Source organism: Nycticebus coucang, chromosome 24, assembly GCF_027406575.1.
Source record: "Nycticebus coucang isolate mNycCou1 chromosome 24, mNycCou1.pri, whole genome shotgun sequence".
Taxonomy (NCBI): Eukaryota; Metazoa; Chordata; class Mammalia; order Primates; family Lorisidae; genus Nycticebus; species Nycticebus coucang.
Window position 1 is genome coordinate 501618 of NC_069803.1, and position 24498 is coordinate 526115.

The 24498-nt window shown below is 39.9% G+C and overlaps 1 non-coding gene and 1 pseudogene across 1 annotated transcript; both read right to left on the reverse strand.

Annotated features, from left to right (window-relative positions):
* The window catches only part of LOC128576581 (putative ankyrin repeat domain-containing protein 20A3), a 156479-nt pseudogene extending 133682 nt beyond the window's left edge, over nt 1-22797 (reverse strand).
* LOC128576638 (U6 spliceosomal RNA) lies at nt 2700-2806 on the reverse strand. The gene has a single exon (XR_008377469.1). It is a non-coding gene; the product is annotated as a U6 spliceosomal RNA (small nuclear RNA).
* Nucleotides 22798-24498: the final 1701 nt, after the last annotated feature.

Consider the following 24498-nt stretch of genomic DNA (forward strand, 5'->3'; position numbering starts at 1 on the left):
ATACCATGCTCATTGCTGGGGAAAATCAACATTGTTAAAATGTCTGTACTTCCCAAAGCATTCTACAGATTCAAGCAATCCCCATTAAAATACCAACATCATACTTTCAAGACTTGGAAAAAATAATTCTTTGTTTTGTATGGAACCAGGAAAAATCCTGTCTAGCTAAGGCCATCCTTAGTAATAAAAACAAACCTGGGTGAATCAGTCTACCATATATTAGGCTGTACTACAAGGCCATATTGATCAAAACAACATGGTACTGGCACAAAAATAGACACATAGACATTGTTGAACCAAGCGCCTGTGGCTCAGTGAGTAGGGCGCCGGCCCCATATGTCGAGGGTGGCGGGTTCAAACCCAGCCCTGGCCAAACTGCAACCAAAAAATAGCCGGGCGTTGTGGCGGGCGCCTGTAGTCCCAGCTGCTTGGGAGGCTGAGGCAAGAGAATCGCGTAAGCCCAAGAGTTAGAGGTTGCTGTGAGCCGTGTGACGCCACGGCACTCTACCCGAGGGCGGTACAGTGAGACTGTCTCTACAAAAAAAAAAAAAAAAAAAAAAAAAAGATAAAGAAAACCAGGAAATGAAACTAACATCTTACAGCCACCTAATCTTTGATAAACCAAACAAGAACATACTCTGGAGGAAAGAATCCCTATTCAGTAAATGGTGCTGGGAGAACTGGATAACCACACATAAAACACTTGAAACTGGATCTGCACTTTTCACCACTCACTAAAAGTTATTCACAATAGATAAGAGATCTAAATCTAAGGCACAGAACAATAAAAATCCTTAAAGAAAATACTGGAAAAACACTTCAAGGTATCAGTCTGGGAAAAGACTGTATGAAGAAGAGTTCAGTGGCAACTGCAACAGCAGAATAAATAAACAAATGGGACTTAATTAAACTCAATAGCTTCTGTACAGCTAAGGGGACAACAACCAAAGCAAATGGACAGTCATCAGAATGGGAAAAGATACTTGCATACTATGAATTAGACAAAAGATTTATAACTAGGATCTACAGAAAACTCAAACTAAGCAACAGAAAGAGTCAAAAATCCCTTCTGTCAATTGGCCAGAGAGAGGAAGAGAACCTTCTCTAAAGAAGACAGATGAATGGAAAAATAATAAACATATGAAAAACTGCTCATCATACCTAATTATTTGAGAAATGCAGATCAAAACCACCCTGAGTTATCATTGAACCCCAATGAGAATGGCCAACATCACAAAGTCTCAAAGCTACAGATGCTGGTGTGGATGTGGAGAGCAGGGAACACTTTTTTTTTTGTTTGTTTGTTTTTATTATTTTTTTATTGTTAAATCATAGCTGTGTACATTAGTTCAATCAAGAGGTACAATGTGCTGGTTTCATATACAATCTGAAATATTCTCATCAAACCGTTCAACGTAGCCTTCATGACATTTTCTTAGTTATTGTACACTTCTGCTGGGACTGCAAACTAATACAACCTTTTAGGAGAAAGTATGGAGAACCCTCAAAGAACTCAAACTAGACTTCCTATTTGATCCTCCCATTACTGAGTACCTACCCAGAAGAAAAAAAAATCCTTTTACCATAAGGACACTTGCAGTAGACTGTTTATTGCAGCTCAATTTACAATAAAAAAAAATGGAGAAACAGCCTAAATGCCCCCCAACCCAGGAGTGGATTAACAAGCTGTGGTATATGTTTGCCATGGAATACTATTTAGCTACTAAATCAGATGAACACTATACATCTTTTGTACTAATTTGGATGGAGATGGAATACATCCTTCTTAGTGAAGCATCACAAGAATGGAGAAGCAAGAATCCAATGTGTTCAATTTTGATATGAGGAAAATTGATAACCTAGTACATGTTGGGGGGTCAGAGAATGGGGGAGTGGAGAGAGGGAAGAAGGGGAAGGTCACAGTGTTTGGCACACCTCTTGGGGGAGGAACACATTTATAAGAGGAACTTTTCTTGACAAATGCAATTAGTGTAACCTGGTTCTTTGAATGAAGAACCTCAATAAATCCCCAACAATAAAAATACTGTGATTTTGGAAATAGAAGAACAGGACAGTCTTGGAGAGGACACTCTCATCTTCTCCACAATTGATGGACTTCTGACAAATAAAGTTTGGTGCACCTATCCCCATCTCTGCATATTGGCTGACAGTGACAGGTGGCCAAACTCTCTTCATCCAGTAACAAGGTCATCTCAGCTGTTTCATAGTTTTCAACAAAATTTATTTGTAAGACCTTAGTCCACTAAATTAGGTAACATAAAGTAAATGTCCCCCATTATAATGGTAGAAAACTAATAGACGTCAAGACCTGGTTTGGATTCCTATTATTCTCTCTCTACCTAGTACCTAGTCAGACTCTGAACCAGTAGATCTTTGTTAGAATGGTATTTAATCTCCATGCTCATCTCCAATTGATGTAGACAACAAAAAATCCTGCTTCTTTAAATTCCATGAAGGAACGAGATCCATGTTCATACTTTCTCATTTCTGAAATACATCAACAACACTTTGCACACAACATCCCAAGTGTTATTCAGCTCCATGCTCATTTCATAGATCATCTTACACAATTTTTTTTTTAGAGAACATCACAGTTTCACTATTGGGTGCTGCCCATTTTGCTTTGACTTATACTATTAGGGTTTGTCAAACAATTCAGTGACCATTCAAGAACTACACAAAATATGGAATGTCTCAAGAAACTGCACGTGACCTTTGCACATGAGTCATGCTAATCTTCTCTGTATTGTTTCAATTTTATTATAGGTGCTGCCAAAGCAAGCACAATGTTCTACTTTTGTATGTAACTATTTTTTTGGGGGGGGGGCTTCATTGAGGATATAAAGAACCTGGTTACATTGATTGCTTGTGTCAGATAAAGACCTTCCAATAATAGTGTTCCACCTCCAAAACGTGTACCACCCCCTGTGATTCCCACCCCCTTCCTTTCTCTGTTCTCCCCATCCTCAACCCCACACTGTGTGCTAGGTCACTAATTTTTCCCATATTAGAATTGAGTACATAGAATTCTTGCTTTTCCATTCTTGTGATGCTTTGCTAAGAATAATGTCTTCCACTTCCATCCAGGTTAATACAAAAGATATAAAGTCTCCATCTTTTTTAGTGGTTGCATAGTATTCTATGGTATACATATACCACAGTTTGCTAATTCATTCCTGGGTTTGTGGGCATTTAGGCTGTTTCCACAATTTAGCAATTGTAAATTGAGCTGTAATAAACAGTCTAGCACAAGTGTCCTTACGGTAAATAGATGTTTTTTTTTTTTTCCTTCTAGGCAGATGCCCAGTAATGGGATTGCAGGATCAAATGGGAGGTCTAGTTTGAGTTCTTTGAGGGATCTCCATACTTCCTTCCAAAAATGTTGTACTAGTTTGCAGTCCCACCAGCAGTGCAAAAGTGTTCCCTTCTCTTCACATCCATGCCAGCATCTGTAGTTTTGAGACTTTAGAAGGTGGGCCATTCTCACTGGGTTTAGGTGATATCTCAGGGTGGTTTTGATTTGCATTTCTTGGATAAATGGGGATGATGAGCATTTTATCATATGTTTGTTAGCCATTCATCTGTCTTCTTTAGAGAAGATGCTATTCATCTCTCTTGCTCTATGTTGTAAAGGATTCTTGGTTCTTTTTTGTTTATTAATTTGAGTTATCTGTAGATCCTAGTTATTAATCTTTTATCTAATTCAATTTATGCAAATATATCTTCTTATTGGGTAGGTTGTCTATGTGCTTTGGTATTGATTTGTCATGTAAATACAACTTACCTGTTCAGATTCAGAGGTTTACATCCAGCAGCTACATTCTTAGAATTTGACATAGAATTTGAAAACATTCTTAAATTTTGAGGTAGAGAACCAAGTAGCTTCAAAGATTTTCACAATTATGGAGGACAAATCATTTGAGGGCCAAGGACAAGTTGCTGTCCACTACTAGAGAAGGATATGGGATCTTTTACAGCCTAAGAAAAGGTGCTGCACAGGCTATGTAGGCTTCAGGGCATAGATCTGGTAACAAAGAAGAAACGGAACTCCATTCCTTTCCTGCACCATTATTTGAAACTCTCTGACAGTTTAGAACAATCTCAACTACTATTTGCTAGACAAAAGGACTTTAAAGGACAATGTACAAAGGATTAGGCTAAGTCTAAACTAAAATGTGAGCTCCATATATAAGCTCTATATAAGTAGGGGAAGGGATCTCTTTGCTCACTGTGTGTTTGTGTGGTTAAAGGTCAGAGGCCTAGCTGCCAGAGCAGAGAAGGATGCTAGTGCTTTTGGGAACAATGGACAAGCATATAAGAAAATGTAAGTGAACTACAAAAAGTATTATTTTGAAGTTAAAGTGTGGTTGACCATGGAGACTAAGGCATCTGGATCAGCTAAGACTTCCTGGTAGCAAATGTCCATAATTACCAGACTGCAGGACCAGTTTTCAGGCAACAATGCAGCAACACAATCAGGGGAAACAGAATGAGTACCAAGTCCTTCTTCTCCTCTTTCTGCCTTATAAAAGAGGATTGCCTTTCTTGCACTTTAAAACCTGTTCAGTTCTTGAAAATTTCAAGGAGGAAGGTCTAGAGCATAACAGTACAACATGGAATGGTACAACAGCTTCTACTAAAGTGGGCCTTTCACGACCCATATAACTACTCAGAAAAAGCAGAGTTGTGACACTGTCTTTATCCCACGCATAGGGGCTGTACTTGGAATAAAACAAATAAAACTGAAATCCGTAAGGTTAAAGGTCTTAAAAGTCTTAAGAACCCTGCACTCATTACTACTTGTAACACCTCCATCCTTTGGATTTCTTCCGGCTATCTCATTTCCATTCTAAAACTTTCTGAAACAAACCATGAAATTTCAACTAATATACAAGCTGCAATAGTTATAATTATTTTACACCTCAATTTAACATTAACTGGTCTTTTTTCTTTTTTTTTTTTTTTTGAGACAGAGTCTTACTTTTTACCCCTGGGTAGAGTGCCATGTCATCATAGCTCACAGCGACCTCAAACTCTTAGGATTAAGCAATTCTCTTGCCTAAGCCTCCTGAGTAGCTGTGACTACAGGTGCCTGCACAATGCCTGGATTTTTTTTGTTGCAATTGTCATTGTTGTTTTAGCAGGCCCAGGCCCCGTTCAACCCTGTCACCCCCAGTGCATATGGCTGGCACCTTAACCACTGTGCTACGGGTGCCACCCAGCATTAAGTAGTCTTTTATTGTATACACTTACCTTTCAGAGTCAGGAAGAAGAAAATTATCTGTAGTCTGTCCAAATAAATCTTCCGCAAAGACATTAATATTCTGCTCCAAAAGAAGATCCACTAAGCTTTCCGAATTATAAAGTACAGCAAGCATGAGCGCTGTTCTAAAATAAGAAAGATAACCCACACTTACGAACTTGAAAAAAGTTATTTATAGTACTAATTGGATATACTTTACCAATTCAATATCCTGCCTGTCCGTGTAGAATGTTCTTACAGACATGAACATCTTGGGTACTGAAATGTTCATTTTAGCAAATTTCCACTGAAGCTAAAAGGAAGCCTCTTAACCACTGGTATAACACAGTACAAGTTGCTAATTTATAGGGCTTTAATGGTCAAGAAACTATGCTGAGATCACTTATCTTACATAGTGCAAGATTTAGATGTAGAATTCTCCATTCCTTCCCTATCTAAATAGAATATATTTTAATTCAAAGACAGATAGTGGTCAAATAAGTAAGAGCTACTTGCAGGCTTCCAATAACATTAATAATAATGGTAATAATTTTAGTCAGAGTACTTACAGATTTTGATGCTGATATTCATGTGCTAGGAACTGCATTAAATTATTGTGTGTGTGTGGGTGTGTATATATATATCTGTGTGTATGTGTGTATATGTCTCTGTGTGTGTGCATATAAGACTTTACACACCATAAACCTTGGCAGATTATGCTCCTTTTCAGATCAAAAAACACATCTGATGATAAATGATGTTCCTAACATCACACCTAGCAAGTGTAAAAGCCAGGAATCCAACCCAGGCTTCGGGGAATCTAAAGCCTCTCTGTTTACACTTTATCACCCACCTATGGCTTATTTTATTCAAGGAAAAGTTTATCCAGTTGAAGTTTTCATCCTTCTGCCCATGCCAATTAAAACTAAAACATCAAACTACACTAGAAGTAAAAATGGAAAAAAAGCTGATGAACCCACAGGATCTGGTAATAGCAATTAATAGTCACTTAAGGATAATCTAACATCAATATTCTTTGAAGAAAACAACTTTAAGCAAAGACTAAGTCATTCAAAAGAGAAAATGAATCCCAGATCCTATTTATGGGACACAGAACATTCTAAAGGAAAACCATATCAGCAACAGTGGTTAAAAAATACTATGAAAGAGTGAAGAATTTCATATTAAGTCATAAAGTAAACTACAAGTTTAAGTCCACATTTTATACAACTAACTAAAGCCTATCAGCTAATATATCACCAAAACACCAAATTACGAGCAAATATCAGTCAATATTGGAAGAAAAGGTAAATCCTTCTGTATACTGTCCTTCATATTTCTCAGTCAAAATAACTGCTTTTCTGCGTAACTGAAAATCTGTGTGGATATTTTTCACTATACAACAATTATGAGGTAACGTTATTATTCATTTAACATTTCTGAGGAGAGATACTATTGCCACTCTAGAATACCACTCAGGTTTTAAAAACAGAACGAATTACTATACCTCCTACATCCATCAATTAGATGTATATTTGCCTTATGCTTAATTAAAAGTTCTGCCACATCTGAATGGGTTTCCTTCAGAGCAAGGAAGAGTGGTGTGGTGTCTTTCTGCAATACAGCAAAAACAATTAATACAATACTGGACAAAATTATACACTTTTATAAATGTAAAACTTTATATAAGGTCCTAAAATTGTACACATAAGGTAGAAAATAAATAAAAAGTAGCCCCTTCCTTCTCAGTACTCTGTGCTTTCCAATGTGACACTCCTTCCCTTGGAAACACCTCTCATCTGCCTCTTCACATCAACTCAGGTTACCTCCAAAACTCAGTTCAGACATTTAATGCTTTGAAGAATCTTTGCTTCTATCACAGCATTTACCACAGTATATTGTAATATTTTATTGTTTCTCATCTAAACCAAGAGCTTCTTGTGGGCAGAGGCAGTATCTATTATTAATATCTCTATATCCCCCTACCCTAAGATATAGTAGTAAACATTTTCAGTATTTTTATTGAGTTAATGATCTAAATTATTACCCCTAGATTAATATTTCTTACACTGGATTTCAAAGACTACTTATAAGAAGTATGTACCCCCAACACAAAGTTTCCATGATAATCCATGCATAACAAATATTATACTTTCCAAACTTTCCATTATATGTCCAATATTAAAGCAATCTCTTGAATTTGCTTAATCCCTCTTTGGCAATACATTTTTGGGGCAAACCCTAACATTTGAGAAATTAGAGTTTCCATGATCCTTGAAAGCTTTCCAACAAAAGGGGAGGATTTCACCAGGTAAACCAACTCAGGACTCTCTTCTATCGATGGTGACAAGACCCCAGATGCCAATTGGTCTGTCACTCCTGTTTCGAATGGTTCACTAAGGTTTTCTGACTGAAAAAAAAGCTAGACTTCAAATGAACTTTTCTTGCTTATCATTAAATGGCCCATGGGATGTCTCCTGTTACAAGATTATCAATTTTTTTACTTAGGAGGCTGAGGCAAGAGAATCACTTAAGCCCAAGAGTTTGAGGTCACTGTGAGCTGCGAAACCATGGCAATCTACCAAGGGCGACATAGTGAGACTCTGTCTCAAAACAAAACAAAACAAAACAAACAACAACAACAAAAAAAGATTACCAATTTTTATCACAGCTGTTAGACAGTTCACTGAGAAATTTTATTCTCGATGAAAATGGTATATGGAAATCTAATGCATATTTAACTTTCTAATCCATTTTTTTCTGGTTTCTCTTTAAATTATGTTTTTTTTAGGCAAAATATAAAGCAGAAATATAATGGTTTCTTAATAGAAGTTCTAGTACTGACTTACATGAATTATTTACAGCCTAAGTAAAGGCACTAAATCATTTTCATTTTTTTTTGTAGAGACAGAGTCTCACTTTATGGCCCTCCGTAAAATGCCATGGCCTCACACAGCTCATAGCAACCTCCAACTCCTGGGCTTAAGCGATTCTCTTGCCTCAGCCTCCCGAGCAGCTGGGACTACAGGTGCCCGCCACAACACCCGGCTACTTTTTGGTTGCAGTTTGGCCGGGTCCAGGTTTGAACCCGCCACCCTCGGTATATGGGACCGGTGCCTTACCGACTGAGTCACAGGCAGTGCTGAGGCAAAACATATGTCATCTGCAATATGCATAATCTATCCAACTACAACCATGATTAACTTAAAAAGGCTTATAGGTTTTGTAACAGGAAAACAATTATTTGATAGATGCAAAGACAAAGAGTTTTTAAAAGCCATTTTTTAAGTTTGGAGATATGACCCCATCACTAAGGACTAATATAATTTTTTTTAAATTCCTATATGTATTCTTGCTAACTTCATGGTTTTCAGTGTTTCAAATTGAGATCCTGATTATGCTGAAGCTCTGTGGCCCTAAAAGATGTGCTAAGACAGTTCATATTACAGCTTCAACTAAAAAAAAAAGGTAAAGGATTTGCTACTATTCTGATTGAGAAAACTCTACTTATAAAAAACATTTGTTGACTTAATCATCTGAATGATAACAAAGAGGAAATACTAAAATGGTCAGTCTGCACTTATTGAAAGACTATACACAAGTAAATTTCTAAAATCTCTCTTAATAACAGTAAATGATTGATGGTTGAAAAGGATAAGAAGTTGCTCTGTAAGCTAACAGATACTGCCAGTAACATTCCTTTTACCCTCTTAAGCAGTAAAAGACATCATAAACATCAGTCTAATATTACTGGAAAGCAGAGATTGAAAGAGAAGTAGTGCCTCTAGAAATTTCTTACATTTTTGATATATGTGAATTCATAATTACACATAAGTTCTCAGTGCATCAGAGTCTTGAAGAAATTGTGTTGTTTCTAGGGACAGTGTCAGAGAAAGTGTCAAGAACTCCTGGGTTGGTTCAGTGCCTGTAGCTCAGCAGCTAGGGCACTGGCCATATAAAAAAACCTGAGCTGGCAGGTTCTAAGCCAGCCCAGGCCTGCCAAACAACAATGACAACTACAACAAAAACAAAAAAATAGCCCGGCATTGTGACAGGCACCTGTAGTCCCAGCTTCTTGGGAGGCTGACACAAGAGAATTGCTTAAACAAGAGTTGGAGGTTGCTGTGAGCTATCACGCCAAGGTACTGTACTGAGGGGGACACAATGAGACTCTGTCTCAAAAAAAAAAAACTCCTGAGATTGACTGATCCTTCCTACCTCAGTCTCCCTCGAACATGTACCTGCCTTCAAGGAAATATTTTTAAATATATGTGCTTGTACCTTATTATATTCACTGAATCAAAATCTTCAGGACAGAGCCTAGACTTCTAAATTATTCTTTTACATTCCCCCCAGTTCATTGTGTTGCACAATTCTAGTGGAGAACTAATGCAACAGAAACCCACTTTTGTCCCATTGTCTACCTACATGGACAATTTCTGTTACCACTTGGGAATTTGGATAAAAAGAAGAAAGAATAAGAGGTGGAGTCATTACTGAAAATTCCATTTAATGTTTCTAGGGAAGGGGAGAACAGGGACTAGTGAACTGAACATGCACCTTGATTTTGCTACAGAAAAGGTCCTTCTCTCCCACCTTCCCATCAAGACATTCTGGTCTTGAGAGCAGAGTTTACACTCTTACCTAAAAGTGGCTGCTTCTGCCAAGTTAGGATGATCAGTTATTTGTTCTTCCTTCTTTCTTACTTCATCATACTCACTGTCAATCTGGTTTTCTTGGAGTTCTCCTAAAATTGATGCCTAGACAAGTCTACCTCTCACTAACTCTCTCAAACTGAGAATTATTATCCCTCAAAATAAAGAGATTCTGGTTTAAATGTTAAAAAACTGGGGCAAAACATGCAAAACCCCCTCTTATTGGTATTTCCTGCAGTTATGTATTTTTAACTATTTTTTATTAAGTCTTTTGTACATAGATCATAAAAACATTTATGCCATTTTCAGTGTGTTGATTATTTGAACAAATTGAAGTGCTTACATCATACTAATCAACATAGCTTTTACCTCATTTACCCAATCATGCAGTTTTTAAACTGGCCTGTGTGTTTCTGATCACTCTCCTTTCCCTTTTCCCCATTTTCCTCTTTACCTTTTGCTTATATGAAGCAAATCATGTTCCTAGAAATTATTTTTTAAGAAACCGGTCAACAGCAAGATTTCTATTTCTTGTAAAATACATTCCTTTTGTCGAAGTTTTAAGATAAAGCCTATTTGTAGGATAAATTGACTTTTCTGTGCTATTTTACAATAATTAGAAAGAAACAGCAGAATGGTAAAAAAAAATTGAAAAAAATAATTTAACCTTCAACAAATTCAAGTGTTATCACAAATATTTAACATAAATGCATAAAAGAAGATGCACTCTCTCATGCTCCTTCGAAAGTACCAATTTTTAAACAGAAACCTTTGACAATTGAGCTATTTCAAAATATTTTATTGTAGGGAATGCTTAAGTTTCCAAACTTGGAAAATTGAACCCTTACATATGTCAATGTTAAAACAAATGTATTTCCGATATTTTCAAAATAAAGTCAGTTAATCTATACCTTGTTCATTATCTCTGTAACGGCACCATATTCAAGGAGTTTTGTTGCAATCTCTACATTGCCGCTGTGGGCAGCATAGTGGAGAGCGCAGTTACCGTGGATATCTGTAATGTTGGGATCTGCAGCCACGTTCTAAGAGGAGAGTGACGCACTGCGGTCTCTCTCATTGCATGGCCTGTCAGTTTTACACCAAGAAATAGATCATAAGTTCTAGGAATTCAATGTAAACCTTTCACAGATTTCACTTATTAGTTATATTCAATTGAGATAAATTCATTTTTATTCTATGGCTTTAAATAAAATCCATCTCAAGCTGAAATCTGGCTACTATATACCTTTATCAGAGGTGTCCTCTCTTCAGCATCTCTGATGTTCAGATCGCAGTCCTCGTCCATCAACATAGTGGACACCTTGGCATAGCCTCTTACGCAAGCCAAATGCAAAGCACTCCTACAAAATTGAGAGAGCCTTTTTAAAAAATTGTAGCACACTAACTAAAAACATGTAATCATTCACGTAGTTGTAAGCATTGTTTCATTTATTCCTGTTTTCAGAACAAATCCTTAATTTTCTTGTGAAGATAGAACGATATTTATTAGCACTCACTGTGTAACAAAAGAACAGCCTATTGGAATCCAAAGACATTGGCCTTTGGATTCAGTTCAACTTCAGTTTGGGATACACTTTGGCTTAGCTTTTCTGTGTCTTAATTTCCTCATCGATAAAATGGAAATAAAAATAGTAAGAGCAGGCGGCACCTGTGGTTCAAAGGAGTAGGGCACCAGCCCCATATGCCGGTTGTGGTGGGTTGAAACCCAGCCCCAGCCAAAAACTGCAAAAAATAAAAATAAAAATAAAAATAGTAAGGGCACCTTACAGGATACCCTTGTGATGCTGACCATTTTGAACAGTTCCTGGCACAAATAACAGCTCAGTAATTGTTGTCTATTATAACTATTACTATGAATGCTAAGAAAGATGACATTCTGATTAAAGTAAAATGATACAATCATATCTACTCAGTTGTAAGGTTTAAAGATTAGAAACACAACTGTATTATAATATTTCTTTTTTTTTTCATTATAACATCTCTTAGGAATGCCACTTGTAATTCATGATTACAAGAATAATTGGCAGCATTTTCAGAATTACAGTATTGAACTTAAGATAATGGGGCATAGCACATTCCATGGTAGCTTTACAGTGAGTGAGATTTGGCACACACAGGTCTCTAGCATTTATTTTTATATGAATGACATTTAAAGAAATTTTAGTTTTTAAATATACTATGACAAAAAGATGGCTGAATTAACAATTTTCAAAAGAAAGTTAATTCTCATTTTGATTTCAAAAATATTTAAAACAAAGGAAATGCAGAATTCAAATGGAAAGTGTGGCTCATTATTCAGTGCTTAGATTGATTGACATGTAAAGGAGATATTTCCAATGATTAGTATTAGTCATTAAGACTGTTACAAAATTTCAAAGGTCACTAAAATACGTTTTTAAATAATTGTTTAACTTTAGGAATTCTTTTTATGCTAACTTTTATTCTCTTCAAAAGTAAAGGAATCTTTTTATCTGTGTTTAACAGGAGGGAGGAAAAACTTCATGTGAGATCAAGTCCTAATGCAACAATTTTAAACCTCTCATCTTCCTCAGGCTGCTCAGGTAAACATGATGGTGTAGGATGGAATGGTCCTGAAAGGCTATAGTATATGTCTCCTACCAAAGAGGTTTCCAGCTTATGTTTGGAGAATAAATGGATTCAAAGGATGGATAGGGAGCTCAATTAAAAGAAAAAAAAAAAACTCGTGAACTAAAGCAATACTTTTGCAAGATTAATAATCATTTATATTTGCCAGTTTTATTTTCTTAAGGGCACAAATAAAATGATGAATCTATAATTATTTGTATATATAATAAATACATATGATGAAAACAATGTGCATAATAAAATGTATACACAACAGAATATACATGCACAGATACAGGTAAAAAGATTCATTTTGAAGAGACTACAAGTTAGCAGAAGATACTAATTCAAATAAATGAATAAAAAGTGGGAAATTATTTTTCTTGTGTAAGATTCATATCCCATAATCCTTGTGAAAGGATTATTTCATTAATAATAAGCTGCTACTAAAACTTATACAGGTTCACTGCAGAAATCACAGGGATAAAAAGAAAAATCTTGGTTGTATACCAATTTCTAACACTAACTGCTTTTATTAAACTTTTTACATATTTTCAGCTAACACATTGCCATAGTCCATGTGTACTTATCAGCAAATTGACATTGTCCTCACTGTATATCTTAAAAGTTCACCTCCACATGTCAGCTGACACCTGCCTGTTCATATGCCACCTTCATATGCCACTCTTACCTAAGTGGCTGCTTCCGCCAGATTAGGATTCTGTCACATATTGTACTACCCTATGGATGCATTGAAATTTCTTTATACATGTGTTATGTAGATTCTCCTTAATACAGTGTTACTTTAAGCAGAGCTGAGAAAGTAAAATTTTATGAATTTCTAATTACTCCATAAAAATATTTTATTATGACTTGTTGGAGTCTATTTAAAAGGTCATGAGCACATAAAAGCATAAGTACCACCACATTGCATCCTTATAAACTTTGTGGAAAGAAAAAAAAATTATTCCCTTTTTAATTTAAGGTCCTTGTCTTATCAAGAACACTAAATGTTTTTCCCAGGTCCAGAGGTCAACTGTAGATTGGTAGAGAAAAATGTACTTTGCACAATTTTAGAATTATTTTCTTTCTTTTTTTTTTTTTTTTTGCAGTTTTGGCCGGGGCCGGACTTGAACCAGCCACCCCTGGTTTATGGGGCCAGTGCCCTACTTCTTGAGACACAGGTACAGCCCAGATTAAGATATATTTTCATTTGATGTGTTGCAAATATTTTGTAAACATGTTCTGTTAATTTTTTCCCCTCATATACAGAGGGTTTTAACATTTATTTTGCTGAAACAATCTTCAGGAAGCTTGCTTGAGAGGTCATTCTCAGGAAGGGCTTCATTACCATAAAAATGTATCTATCTCAATAGGCATTTGGGTTTGTTCCTAGTACTTTCCTCATTTGGTATATTTAAAACTTTTAATATGTATTTTATTATGAACTTACATTTATTTATGTATTTATTTGAGACAGATTCTCCCTATGTTGACCTAGGTAGAGTTCCATGGGGTCACAGCTCACAGCAACCTCAAACTCTTCAGCTTAAGCAATTCTCCTCCCTCAGCTTCCAAAGTAGCTGAGAGTACAGGTGCTCACCGCAACACCTGACTATTTGTTGTAGTGGTCATTGTTTAGCATGCCGTTCTTGGAACCCACCACCCCGGGTGTATGTGGCCAGTGTCCTAACCACTGACCTGCCGGTGCCCAGCCATGAACTTACTTTTGTGAATTAAAAATCTATCTACTTTATTTCCAGCTAACAGACACCTCAGTTATGAAAAATTCATTGTTCGCTAATAATATAAAATGTCACCTTATCAAGTTCTAAATTCTCCTATATATTTGGTGTATCTGGATTTTATATTTTGTGCCATTCATTCATGTGTCTTTTCAAATGTTAGTAAAAAATTTGTGGAACTTAATAGCACATTTTGATATCTAAATAGACAAATCTTTATTCACAACATTACAAATGTTTCTTAATATCATGACGATAACAAAAGACGGATTTCATATGCAACTCAAAAATTGAAAAATTTTGGCATTTTTATTTGGCTGATTTAAAATTAATAAACATGGAGGGGGAGACAAGATGGCGGACTGAAGCCAGCTTTCAACAGAGGCTCCCATCCAGAAGGAGATTTAAGGGACAGGAATTTAGTAAGTATCCTGGTGGACTTGAGCCTCACCAAGAGAGAAGGTTGAAGAACGCACATCAACACCGCTGAGGCAAGCTGCGATCACAAGGACGCAAACAAAAGGTACAAAATCCACCACCAAGCAGACGGGAGTCCCCCTCCCCCATGAGACCGGCTCAAGAGCCCCACAATTAAACAAGCGGGCAGAAATTAAAGGCCCTCCCACTACACTCCACGGGAGAGACCTTCTAAAAACTGGACCTACCTCCCCTACTGGGGTGCCGCGGCGTTCTCCTGCCGGGCATAAAACTGAAAAAAAAAAAAACAACTTTAAAAATCCTTTGCCGGCAACCCTGAATCCCCAACACTCTCCTCTCGCCCACTGAGTTCTGGAGGCCTGTCCCCCAGGAGTTCGGATCCTTGAGTGAATTCTCAAGGGGAGTGGACAGTCCCCGAGTTGTGACTGGTCAGCATTAACTCTGAGACACGCGAGTGAGGAGAGGGCACCGGGCTGAGGGGGAGTCACGCCTCGGCGGCACTTCCCTGCGGTGCGGTGCAGCAACCCTCCCCAGGCAACATTACAGGGTACAAAAACTGAATAAAACTCTAGCTTCCCCGCTGAGAGCTGAGAGCCCCTACTCTCACTCGGGGTCTGAAGGCCTATCCCCCAGGAGTTCGGATTCTTGGGTGATTTCTCGAGGGGAGTGCACAGTGCCCGAGCTGCATCAGGACAGCGCTGACTCTGAGACACGTGGGCGAGGAGAGGGCACTCTGCTGAGGGGAGGTCAAGCCTTGGCGGCACTTCCCTGCGGTGCAGTGCAGGAGCCCTCCCCGGGCAACAGTGCAGACGGGCGGGCGTGAAACTGAATGGGACTCTGGCTTCCCCCCCCACTCCCAATTGGGGTTTGGGGGCCTATCCCTGAAGAGTTCGGATTCTTGGGGGATCTCTTGAGGGGTGTGGACCCAGCATAAACTGCGGCCACTCAGTGCTGACTCTGGGGCGCGAGACAGAGGAGAGAAGGGTCGCCTGAGTGCCCAGACCAGAGCAGCAGTTCCCTGGAGGTAGATCAACAGCCGTTTTTTCTTTAACGGCAGAAAGCTCACTTCTGGATATTCTGAGGCCACACCCCCTGTCTCCCTGGGCAACCAGAGAAGGCCACCGGTGAGCGGGGGATTTCCTGACACTGCTCACAAACCCGGAAAGCTTCCAGGGTGGGGCCGACCCAGAGAGGTGATCGGATGCAAACCGCCAGTAACAAAGAGGACACAAACCTCCAGCAGCAAAGACGTTTGAACTCAGAACAGCCCGTCTTCTGTAGGCGATTTCAGCAGGAACAGAGACAGAACCCCACAAAGTTGTCTGTTCTGTTCTGTTAGCAACATTCATCAGGGACGGGGCTAAGCCTGAGTGAACATCTCCTTCCCATCACCTGCATCAAGCACTCAAAGATGTCAGGCCCCATCTCCTCCTGCTAGATAGCAGCAGTCTGCGGGGGCCTGGCAGACTTCCTTGCGATTCAGGCAGGTGCAAACCCCTGGAGTGTCTGTTCACTGCAGGCAACTGGGTTAGCCATCTGCAGAGATACCAGTGACTGGGTCCGACGGAGGGGCAAAGTGGGGAAGGAGACGTCAACCTTCCTAGACTGCTCTGTTTGCTGGGTGGCTCCTCCTGACTCCATGCTGCACTGGGATGAGCCGTGTCAGAGGAGTCACAAGGCCCCTGTGATCCAGTTCCCAGAGACCTCTTGAACTCTCCCACCCGAGACAGGTGCCGTTTGAGACAGTTGATTTGGACCTTCTGAACTGGGCAAATAGACTGAGGACTTTTCAGGTGGTGCCCTGGGTGTGCGGTTGTAGGAAGGTTAGATTCTCCTTTTCCAACTGGGGCCAGGGGTGGGCAGGCGGGGTGACTTAATTGCTGATTTTTCCACACAGCTGAGACTTCAAGCCAGAGTAGACGTTGCAATAGGATCGAACAGAAACCAGCAGAAAACAAGACAGAACCACTTTGCTCCACCACACCAGCCAGGGCCCCAGTTTCTCAGGCCACAACACTGTACGGGCCCTCGATAAAACCCCAGGGGAAAAACCAAAGGGAGTAAAATAACCATGGGTCGGAATCAGCGGAAAAACTCTGGTAACATGAATAACCAGAATAGATCACCCCCCAAGAAAAGATACGGCAGATGTGATTGAAGATCCCATTCATAATACAGCCCTCAAAGATATGAAAAATACAGTAGAATGCCTCAGTAACAGAATGGAGCAAGCAGAAGAAAGGATTTCTGACATTGAAGATAAAGTCTTCGAACGCTCCCAATCTCTCAAAGAGGAAGAGAAATGGAGAGCAAAAACGGATCACTCACTCAGAGAACTCTCAGATAATTCGAAAAAAAGCAATATAAGGATTATAGGGATTTCTGAGAATGATGAAGAGGCCTCCAAGGGCACAGAGGCCCTTCTGCATGAAATTATGAAAGAAAATTTTCCAGACATGCCTAGAGAATCTGAAATTCAGATAGCAGACAGCTTCAGAAACCCAGCACGATTCAACCCCAATAAGTCATCCCCCAGACATATCATAATTAGCTTCACTAAAGTTAACATGAAAGAGAAGATTCTCAAAGCAGCCCGGCGAAAGAAAACTATTACGTACAAAGGTAACAATATTAGAATAACTGCAGATCTCTCTGCTGAAACTTTTCAAGCCAGAAGAGGCTGGTCATCAACTTTTAATCTCCTAAAGCAAAAAAACTTTCAACCCAGGATCCTGTATCCAGCTAAACTGAGTTTCATCTATGATGGAGAAATTAAATACTTCAATGACATTCATATGTTGAAAAAATTTGCCATAAGGAAACCAGCTCTTCAGGATGTTCTCAGACCTATCCTCCACAATGACCAACCCAATCCTATACCACAAAAGTAAACTCACTCAGAAACTTCGGATCAAACTCCAACTTCCACACTGGCGAAAGGATTAAAAATGTCCACTGGACCTTTGAAAAACTCGATACCCAAAATTCCACCAGACTTATCAATACTCTCCATCAATGTGAATGGCTTAAACTGTCCTCTAAAGAGGCATAGGTTAGCTGACTGGATACAAAAACTCAAGCCAGATATTTGTTGCATACAAGAGTCACATCTCAACTTAAAAGACAAATACAGACTCAGGGTGAAAGGATGGTCATCCATATTTCAGGCAAATGGTAATCAGAAAAAAGCAGGTGTTGCAAATTTATTTGCAGATACAGTAGGCTTTAAACCATCAAAAGTAAGGAAGGACAAGAATGGTCACTTCATATATGTTAAGGGTAATACTCAATATGATGAGATCTCAATTATTAATATCTATGCACCCAACCAGAATGCACCTCAATTTATAAGAGAAACTCTAACAGACATGAGTAACTTGATTTCCTCCAGCTCCATAATCGTTGGAGATTTCAACACTCCCTTGGCAGTGTTGGATCGATCCTCCAGAAAGAAGCTGAGCAAAGAAATCTTAGATTTAAACCTAACCGTCCAATATTTAGATTTAACAGACATCTACAGAACATTTCATCCCAACAAAACTGAATACACATACTTCTCATCAGCCCACGGAACTTACTCCAAAATTGACCACATTTTAGGTCACAAGTCTAATCTCAGTAAATTTAAAGGAATAGAAATTATTCCATGCATCTTCTCGGACCACCATGGAATAAAACTTGAATTGAGTAACAACAGGAATCTGCATACCCATACAAAAACATGGAAGTTAAATAATCTTATGCTGAATTATAGCTGGGTCAGAGATGAGATTAAGAAAGAAATCGCCAATTTTTTGGAACAAAACGACAATGAAGACACAAACTATCAGAACCTCTGGGACACCGCAAAGGCAGTTCTAAGACGGAAATTCATATCACTGCAAGCCTTCCTCAAGAGAACGGAAAGAGAGGAAGTTCACAACTTAATGGGACATCTCACGCAACTGGAAAAGGAAGAACATTCCAACCCCAAACCCAGTAGAAGAAAAGAAATAACCAAAATTAGAGCAGAATTAAATGAAATTGAAAACAAAAGAATAATACAACAGATCAATAAATCAAAAAGCTGGTTTTTTGAAAAGGTCAATAAAATAGATAAACCTCTGGCCAACCTAATCAGGAAAAAAAAGAGTAAAATCTCTAATATCATCAATCAGAAACAACAAAGACGAAATAACCACAGACTCATCAGAAATCCAAAAAATCCTTAATGAATATTACAAGAAACTTTATTCTCAGAAATATGAAAATGTGAAGGAAATTGACCAATACTTGGAAGCACACCACCTTCCAAGACTTAACCAGAATCAAGTGGAAATGTTGAAAAGACCCATATCAAGTTCAGAAATAGCATCAACTATACAAAACCTCCCTAAAAAGAAAAGCCCGGGACCAGATGGTTTCACGTCAGAATTCTACCAAACCTTTAAAGAGGAATTAGTAACTATATTACTCAACCTATTCCAAAATGTAGAAAAAGAAGGAAGACTACCCAACACGTTCTATGAAGCAAACATCACCCTGATCCCCAAACCAGGAAAAGACCCAACAAGAAAAGAAAATTATAGACCAATATCACTAATGAATATAGATGCAAAAATATTCAACAAGATCCTAACAAACAGAATCCAGCAACATATGAAACAAATTATACATCATGACCAAGTTGGTTTTATCCCAGGGTGTCAAGGCTGGTTCAATATATGTAAGTCTATAAATGTAATCCAGCACATAAACAAATTAAAAGACAAATGCCATATGATTCTCTCAATCGATGCAGAAAAAGCTTTTGATAATATCCAGCATCCCTTCATGATCAGAACACTCAAGAAAATTGGTCTAGAAGGGACTTTTCTTAAACTGATAGAGGCCATCTACAGCAAGCCCACAGCAAATATCATATTGAATGGAGTTAAATTGGAATCATTTCCACTCAGATCAGGAACCAGACAAGGCTGCCCATTGTCTCCATTGCTTTTCAACATTGTAATGGAAGTTTTAGCCACCGCAATTAGGGAAGAAAAGGCGATCAAGGGTATCCATATAGGGTCAGAAGAGATCAAACTTTCGCTCTTCGCAGATGATATGATTGTGTATCTGGAAAACACTAAGGACTCTACTACAAAACTCCTAGAAGTGATCAAGGAATACAGCAGTGTCTCAGGTTACAAAATCAACATCCATAAATCGGTAGCCTTTATATACACCAACAACAGTCAAGTTGAAAAAGCAGTTAAGGACTCTATCCCATTCACAGTAGTACCAAAGAAGATGAAATATTTGGGAATTTACCTAACAAAAGACGTGAAAGATCTCCATAAAGAGAACTATGAAACTCTGAGAAAAGAAATAGCTGAAAATGTTAACAAATGGAAGAACATACCATCCTCATGGCTGGGAAGAATCAACATTATCAAAATGTCCATACTACCCAAAGCAATATATAATTTCAACGCACTCCCTATTAAAGCTCCACTGTCATATTTTAAAGATTTCGAAAAAACATTACTTCGTTTTATATGGAATCAGAAAAAACCTCGAATAGCCAAGACATTACTCAGAAATAAAAACAAAACAGGAGGAATCACACTACCAGACCTCAGACTTTACTACAAATCGATAGTGATCAAAACAGCATGGTATTGGCACAAAAACAGAGAAGTAGATATCTGGAACAGAATAGAGAACCAAGAGATGAATCCAACTACTTACCGCTATTTGATTTTTGACAAGCCAATTAAAAACATTCAGTGGGGAAAATATTCCCTATTTAACAAATGGTGCTGGGTGAACTGGCTGGCAACCTGCAGAAGACTGAAATTGGACCTACCCCTTTCACCCTTAACTAAGATAGACTCTCATTGGATTAAAGATTTAAACTTAAGACATGAAACTATAAAAATACTAGAGGAGAATGCAGGGAAAACCCTTGAAGAAATTGGTCTGGGTGAGTATTTCATGAGGAGAACCCCCCGGGCAATTGAAGCAGCTTCAAAAATACACTACTGGGACTTGATCAAACTAAAAAGCTTCTGCACAGCTAAGAACACAGTAAGCAGAGCAAGCAGACAGCCCTCAGAATGGGAGAAGATATTTGCAGGGTATATCTCTGACAAAGGTTTAATAACCAGAATCCACAGAGAACTCAAACGCATCAGCAAGAAAAAAACAAGGGATCCCATCGCAGGCTGGGCAAGGGATTTGAAGAGAAACTTCTCTGAAGACAGGCGCGCGGCCTTCAGACATATGAAAAAATGCTCATCATCTTTAATCATCAGAGAAACGCAAATCAAAACTACTTTGAGATATCATCTAACTCCACTGAGACTAGCCTATATCACAAAATCTCAAGACCAGAGATGTTGGTGTGGATGCGGAGAAAAGGGAACACTTCTGCACTGCTGGTGGGAATGCAAATTAATACATTCCTTTTGGAAAGATATATGGAGAACACTCAGAGATCTAAAAATAGATCTGCCATTCAATCCTGTAATTCCTCTGCTGGGCATATACCCAGAAGACCAAAAATCACAACATAACAAAGATATTTGTACCAGAATGTTTATTGCAGCCCAATTCATAATAGCTAAGTCATGGAAAAAGCCCAAGTGCCCATCGATCCACGAATGGATTAATAATTTGTGGTATATGTATACTATGGAATACTATGCAGCCTTAAAGAAAGGTGGAGACTTTACCTCTTTCATGTTTACATGGATGGAGCTGGAACATATTCTTCTTAGTAAAGTATCTCAAGAATGGAAGAAAAAGTGCCCAATGTACACAGCCCTACTATGAAACTAATTTGAGACTCTCACATGAAAGCTATAACCCATTTACAATTTAACAATAGGGGGAAGTGGGAAAGGAGGGGGTGGTGGTGGGTAGAGGGAGGGGGATCGGTGGGATCACACCTGTGGTGCATCTTACAGGGGTATTTGCGAAACTTGGTAAATGTAAAATGTAAATGTTTTGACACAGTAACTGAGATAACGCCGGAAAGGCTATGTTAACCACTGTGATGAAAATGTGTCAAATGGTTTATGAAGCGAGTGTATGATGCCCCATGATCATATCAATGTATACAGTTATGATTTAATTAAAATAAATAAAAAAAATAAAATAAAATTAATAAACATGGAAAGAGCTCATATTTTCAGGAAAATAAGTCTTCCTACTCAAGCACATGCAATCATTTTACCACTTTAAAATTGCTTTCTAAGACCCCCTCGGTAGAGAACGCAAACCCACAGCTATACTTTGATATAAAATGGAAATTGGACTTGATCTAAAGATGTGTTAGCTCAGAGGTGGACATATTGTAGGAATTCTCTCATTATGTACTTTTCCATAACATACAGAACATTATGTTCTAAAATGTGTACATCAAAAATAAAATGCGGTTATACCTAATTTTCTTGGTTAAATTACTTTAAAATGGTCAATACAGGCTGGGCACAGGGGCTGGCGTCTGTAATCCTAGCACTCTGGAGGCCGAGGAGGGTGGATTGCCTGAGCTCACAGGTTCAAGACCAGCCTGAGCCAGAGCGAGACCTCATGTCTAAAAATAGCCAGGTGTTGTGGCGGGTGCCTGTAGTCCCAGCTACTCTGGAGGCTGAGGCAAGAGAAGTGCTTGAGGTTGTCGGGGAGCTATGACACCACAGCATTCTATCCAGGGCAAAAAAGTGAGACTCTGTCTCCAAAAAACAAACAAAAAAGGTCAATACAGAGCTGTATAAGGGGAATCTGGAGTGGATGGAAACCAGATGAGGTTCAGCTTTTGCTCTGCTGCCCATAGTGGTGGCCCGGGTGGGGCGCGGGACCTCTCCCAGGCTTCCCCATCTGAGTTTCTAAGGAGCCCTGGTGACAGGAGGGCTCGCCCAGGGAGGCCATGAAAGGGGGCGTCTCCCCCCTCACACCCCTCACCCCTCATCCCTCACACCTGGTCACCCCACCTCTCACCCCCCATGCCGCCACCCCCACCCCCTGCCCCCCGCCCCAGCCCGGGCCACCTGGCTCCCAGTTCCTATTACCTCTTCTTCTTGTCATATGCATTTAACTTATTTCTTTTCAGATGGACCAGGTCCATCATGTCTTAGAGGTCGCCGTTGTAGGCAGCTCTGTGGAGAGTCTTGAGGTCCTTAAAGTTGACCTCATACTCCGTCGATGAGAAGACTGGGTCCTGATTCTGGTCCGAGTACTGGTGGACCAAAGGGGTCAAGACTGTGTTGCCCATCTCCACCTGCAGCTAACAATTTCTTTTAGATAGAGCTCCTGGCTCCGTAGACACCCTTTCCCCACCCACTCCCCTCCGCTTTTCTCGCTCAGCGTAGCCCTAGGACGGTGTCCCAGCCAGGTCTGGCAGCAACTCCAGGAAACAAGCCTGGCGGTTCCGTGGTCAGACCGGTACAACCGAAGGCTAGCAACGGCAGTGCGCGTGCGCAGGAAGACCCCCGCTGGCGTCAGGAAGTTGTGTGCAGCTGGTGCCCGGGCGTGCAGGGCGTGGCTACAGAGCTGGACCTCGGGGCTCCCTGGGTGCACAGGGTCCTCGCGCACTGTCCGCCAGGCCTGGCATACCTGCTGCACATGGTGCGTGCAGGAGGGATCTAGGGAGTTCTGTACCCTCTCAGCTCAGGCAGATATTTCCTGTCCTTGCTGCTGTTTGGACAGGGCCAGGGACTGTGGGGAGCAGCCCTGCAACTAGGAACCTGCCCGCGCCCCTAGCAGGAAGGAACCAGGCACCTGACACCTCAGTTGCAGTCAAGCCTGGCCATCGACCTGGCGGTTGCCGCTCAGCCGGACTGCCTGGTGGGCGCGGACCCCACACTCCCGGCATGGGCCCAGGAGGAGCTGCCCGGGAGGCGGGGTCGGTAGGGCCCTTGGGACGCACGCTGGACACGTTTCCTTGGGCGCTGGACACACCGACCTCAGGGTTCGGAGGTGGAGCCGTTCCGCCCCTGAGTGCCGCTGCTAGTGCCGGGCCCACCGCCTGGCTTGGCGCAGGCTGAGGCCCCCGGGCCCTTGCATCGGTGCTGCTGAGGGCGTCGCGAGATCTGGGATTTCTGGACAGTCACTGCAGGCGCCTGGCATCGAGTTGCGGCCACGGCTGTGGTGGCAGCGGGCTGGCAGCCTAGTCCCTGTCCATCCCGCCTGCCTGGCCTGAGGGCCCACCCTCCTTGACCTGCAACTGGAACGTGGGGCAGCGGCGCTGGAAATTTGGCCACCACCGGGCAAGTGGCTGAGCAGCTTCCCTATTCAGTGCCTCTGTTTAAGTCTGCGGTCCATCTGAGCAATAAATCTGTCAACTAGGCTAAGGGATAGGATGGTTTCTCTATAAGGAGACTAAGGGGATATTAGGCGAGAATTGTCAAAAATCAACTTCACTTCTGATCTAAAGGTAGATCACCTTCTGAGTCTCCAAAATCATTAATTGTGTCTAATCAACTTCCTCTAATGTTCTTTTATAGGCACTAGTTCTTTAGTTTAAGCAAGAATATGGTCGAACAAAATCTTAAATGAATTTTTAAATAATCTAATCTTTTCAAAGACTAGAAAATGTTGTAGCAAAGGAAGGACCTTCTCATTTAATGAAAAGTTAAAATGTTGAAGTATGTTTAATGCCCGTAATTAGAAACAAACACTGAAGCAAAAATTTTTAGAAGATATCCAATTAGTGTCATATAGAGTCAGAAATGACTGGGGAAGTGCACTGTATAACAATATTTTATTTGCAAATACACATAAGTTTCCTATTATTAGAAAGAACTCAGAAGAAAATTAGATTTACATA